We start from the raw sequence: 5,300 nt of genomic DNA, 5'->3' as shown, positions 1-5,300 counted from the left end.
GGTCTGCCCATAGGCATGTGTTTCGGTTGTTTGTTCCCTGCACCTTAATTTTTAGAAACAAAATGCTTAGGATTGAGCACACGGGCAGAAACACAGGCGTGTGTCTCAACCAGTGAGGGACATGGCCTCAGGCACGAGCATGTGTCCCGACTGTGTGAAGTTTGCACCTATTTTATGAAAATATAATTTATCACACCGCGCTGACACATGGGCGTGTGACTTGGTCATGTTCATGCATGGCAAAACAGAGAGTTACACGGTTAGGGACACGAGCGTGTGTGACCACACGACTTGCCCAGACGGGCGTGTAACCCCTGTTCATAGCAAAAAATTTTCAAGTTTTTTAAAAATTTCCTAAGTGCTCGGTTTAGTCTCGAACCATTTCCAAGGCATGTTTCGGGCCACGTAGGCTCGTATTAGGGACTTTATGATTGAATGCGAATGTTATTAATTTGGAATAAAATTTATGACCCAAAATTGTATGTTTGCTCGATTGTAAGTCCGGTAATGCCTCGTATCCTATTCTGGCGTTGAATGCGGTAAAGGGTGTTACATTTATCCTAGCCCTCAAATCAGCCAAAGCTTTTTCAACATTTAAACTATCGATAAGGCAATGAATAGTGAAACTCCCCGAATCTTTAAGCTTTTTGGGTAGTTTGCTTTGAAAAATGGCCCAGCAATCCTCATTGAGCTCCACAGTTGACAAGTCGTCTAACTTCCTTTTATTTGTTAATAACTCTTTTAAAAATTTTGCATACTTTGGCATCTAGGAAAGAGCTTAAACAAAAGGTAAGTTAATATGCAATTTTTTAATAATTCACGAAATTTACCATATTTTTTTATGCGGTCTACTTCAATGCTTCCAGATATGGAATTCATGGTTTGTATTCGCTAACCACCAGCTTATGCTCTATCTTGATTTCCTCAACCCTATCATTTTTTCTCCACAACTTCTAGACGCAGCTTCTTTTCACGCTCGACTAACCCTTCCATGCTTCGAACAGTGATTGGGTGGACTTGCTCCTTTAGGTTAGTTTCAATGGTACTAGGTAAACTACCTTGTTGTCTTTCCGAAACCAATTTAGGAAGTTGTCCAATCTAATTTTCAAGTCCTTGAATTTATGCTTGTTGATTTTTCAAAGCTGCTTCAGTGTTTTGAAATCAAGTTCTAGAAATTGAAATAAATTTAGCTAAGATCTTTAAGGTTCGGTTTCATTTCTTGCTGATAAGGTTGGTGAAAACCTAGAAGAGGTTGTGACCTTTGAGTACCTTAACCACCTTAAGAAAAATTCAGACGATTCCTCCATCCTGGATTATAATTATTGCTATAGGGGTTATTTTGAGCTCTAGAATTATTACCTATAAATTTGACTTGCTCATGCTCTATGCTAGAACTGAATAGTGAACATTCTGAATTAATCATCCCCTCTCCATTTGGATCACATTGCACTACTGAATTCACCTACTTAGACAATTTCAAGCCATCAATTTTCTAACAAAGAAACTGCATCAATATTATAAACACTGGTTGCTTTAATTAGTTTCATTCTCATGACTTGCCACTGATTGTTATTCAATGTCATCTCCTTAATAAACGCTTGAGCTCCTCAGGTGCCTTATTATTCAATATTCTGCCAGCTGCTACATCAATTAGTTGCCTAGTCGAGGGATTCAAACTATTGTAAAAGGTTTGAACTTCTAACCACAAAGGTAACCCATGATGAGGACACCTTCTCAAAAGATCCTTAAATCTCTCCCATGCATCATATAATGTCTCCAAATCAATTTGAGAAAAACAAGAGATGTTGTTCCTCAACTTAGCTTTCTTAGCCAGTGGAAAGTACTTCAACAAAAACTTTTCAATCATCTAATCCTAAGTCATGATAGAACCTCATGGAAGTGAATTCAACAATTGTTTTGCTTTGCTCCTTAAAGAGAATGGGAATAACAGTAAGCGTATGATATCATCAATAACACCATTTATCTTGAAAGTGTTGCAAATCTCTAGAAAGTTAGCCAAATAACTGTAATCTGAATTGTGTTCTACTTTAGCTCAAAATTGTTTATAGTAATAGTTGGTTTGACGATACTTGATTCAGCTCGAATTATAGTAGGCTTAGCATAATCATACATAGCACGAGGAGCAAGAAGCTGTTGATTATTTTGATTATCATCCATCTCCACAGTAATATCCTTTTCCTCTTGATCATCTATTAAAATTTGTTGACTTTTTCTTTCTTTTCTAACTTCTCTATGATTTCTGCGAGTAGTTTTTTCGATTTCACTATCATAAACTAACAGTTCCATTGGGTTTCCTCTAGTCATAAATCAAAACAACCTATCAGAATCAAGCAAACGAAAAAAATAAATTAAAATAAATATTAAAATAAAAATAAAACATGGTTAAATTAATAGAAATAAAGTTTCCCTAATATTTTAGTCCACAACAATGACGCCAAAAACTTGAAGCAGTTGTAAACCAACTAAAAATCTGACCAAGGCAAGTGCACCTATCAACTAATAGTATAGTTATGGTGAGCAACGATATCGTTCACACGAAGACTAAAATTGCTGTCTTTTTATTATTTAATTGATAAACTCGAGTGATTTATTGGTAACTAAAATTAACTAAATTAATTAAATACAAATGTGACAAATAACAAATAAGGAAAATAATCGAGTAAACAACTAATAAGTGAAACAATATCTAGAAAAGAATTTACCTAGATTTCATCCGTCATTATCAATCTAACTTACGCAATTTCTTCATCTAGTATCTTGACTTATACAAATTCCTATATTATGCTAATATCTCCCTTCAAGAATAAGAGGAACTGACTCTAGGTTGATTAATTGAAATTTCTTTCCAATTAAAACCCCTATTATCTCCTTAACTCGATTTATGGATTTCCTTATTAGATTTGAATCTAATCTAATAGATTTATGTCATCCTATTTCTAGGATTGCATGCAACTCCACTCAATTACGCTAGATCCACTCTTAAAAAGAGTCTATTCCTCTTCTGATTTAAGCACATCAAACATGGATTGTAACACCCCAAACTTGACCTAGACGTTATGGTCGAATCCGAAGACGTCACAAAGAATGGGTTTTGAAAACTGAGTTGTTTCGATAAACCATTCAACTATTATAACTCGTATTCATTCATAATTATTACTAAAAAGTCATTTATTTAATTCATTTGCCAAAACATAATTTACAACAAAAGTTTAATAAAACCGATACAGTTTGGAAATCTCATTTGTATTTTAGAAAAAAATTATTTGCATAAAATCGTCGTTTTCATAAAATGTTTTGTTGAAGCATGCAAATTATCAAACAAAACCAATATCAATAGTTAAAAACCATACAGTCTCGAGAGCCCCCAGAAATTACAAATTGTCAGTTAAGTCTGAAATTTTAATAAAAACCATAATTGCTAAGCATGATCATGGTCACCGCTGAGTCTCCGCTGCACCAATCCGCCTAAGTTTGTGGATTGCCTGAACAGAATAGACAAACAGATGTGAGTTTTCGTAAACTCAGTGTGTAACCCAACAGAAATAGGGAGGAAAAACATTCAGAAATCTCATGCTCAGTCAGATACAAATACAAACTTATGTCCAATTCAGATACAGATAACAAAATCCTACCCCCATCCTCTACACACTAATCGTGCCATTACGACACATATTAGATAATATGCAATCATACTACTAGAATAAGGGTGATGATCGCTATACAGAACACTTCCTCCACATACAAATCCCACCCCAAAAATAGTTACAGAACATGCTTTACATGCTTATATATAGAAATAGACATACATTTAGTATCTTACTCAGATCAGTCTATCAGAATATCATAGCAAGCAAAATAGGGTTTGGTTAGCCCTTACCGACCTAATAGTAGGCCCATAGTCGATCAAAACGACCCTGCAACCCTAGGGAAAATTTCATAAATATGGTTCCACATGCCCGTGTGGGCTCACATGCCCAGATTGGCCTTGCCCGTGTGGCCCACACAGCCAGGCCCAAAACACACACCCATGTGGCATGCTCGTGTGGGCCTACATGCCTAACTTGGCCTAGCCTATGTGGCTCACACCACCACACGGCTGTGTCTTGTGTACAGTTGCCCCTTTGTCAAACACACGATCGTGTCTCACACATGGTCTACCACACGGGCGACCACACGCCCATGTGGTGTCGACAGTAGGCATTTTTGGCTTTCACCAAAACTTTGTTTTTTTCATTTTGGGAACACACCTGGTATTGATTTGATGAGAAAACTATCCCGAGCCTTTAAAAACCTAAAAACAGAGTACCCAACATCGATTAAGCAGATTAGTTAACAAATTCGACATAAGAACCAACAAGGAACTGACTTACCACTAATGACAAATCGCCTCTTACGCGCACTAAACCGCTGAAGTGCAATTCCTTGCTCCACAATCTACTCCTAAACACAATTTAACACTAATCAATCATTAAAGATTGTGATCGCCAAAATCTCAAACAAAAGTCATAGACACACAACGCTCACTTACCAATCGATTAGAGAACCCCACAAACCAAAGGCATGATTACACGATAGGACCACCAACATATTCGATGAAAGAGAACGAATCAATGAATTTATTGAAAAAGGGAAAAACATCAGAAACCGCAAAGAAAAAATTGAAGCAAAACTGAGAAATAAAATTTGGAGAAAAGAGAGAAAAATTTTGAAAAAGAAATAAAATAATAAAAATAGAAATATCCACTAAATCCCTCAATTTACTCCCCACGAACCTACTAACAAACAACTTTCTTAGAATCCCAACTCCACCAAAACTCCATCAGACAACTGAACAAAAATTAACATCCTTGCCAATTCAGGGATTCGAACACAAGACCCCTAACACACCAACTCCTTTACCACTCAAACCAGTAGGCTTATTCTGATATGAATTATCAGACAATCTTATGTAAGCCCACTCCACAAGGGTAAGGCTTGGATCAAAAATAACAAAATTTGCAAAAATCAGACTTGAACCCTAGACCTCTCAGACACACCCAGAATACTTAACCACTGAAGCAGACATATATTTGTGTTAGATATTTATAGAATCAAAAATAAATTATTTAGGGCGTTACATGGATCAATAGTCTAGAAATATTAAACCAAGAATAAAGCACACATAATTGAGAACAAGATCTAAGTCTTTATTGTGTAAAATAAAAATCAAATGACAAAATCCATCACAGGGTTCATTTCCTTAGGTATTTAGAAAATTAGTTCATACTAGCAAATAAAAA

At 35.9% G+C, this 5,300-nt stretch overlaps 1 non-coding gene across 1 annotated transcript; it reads left to right on the top strand.

Annotated features, from left to right (window-relative positions):
• The first annotated feature begins 1,712 nt into the window (after positions 1-1,712).
• LOC121210222 (small nucleolar RNA R71) lies at positions 1,713-1,819 on the top strand. Its single transcript, XR_005905345.1, has one exon. It is a non-coding gene; the product is annotated as a small nucleolar RNA R71 (small nucleolar RNA).
• Positions 1,820-5,300: the final 3,481 nt, after the last annotated feature.

The sequence above is a fragment of the Gossypium hirsutum genome, chromosome A11 (assembly GCF_007990345.1).
Source record: "Gossypium hirsutum isolate 1008001.06 chromosome A11, Gossypium_hirsutum_v2.1, whole genome shotgun sequence".
Lineage (NCBI taxonomy): Eukaryota > Viridiplantae > Streptophyta > Magnoliopsida > Malvales > Malvaceae > Gossypium > Gossypium hirsutum.
The sequence above is the reverse complement of the archived record's forward strand: the minus strand, read 5'-3'. Positions and strand labels throughout refer to the sequence as shown.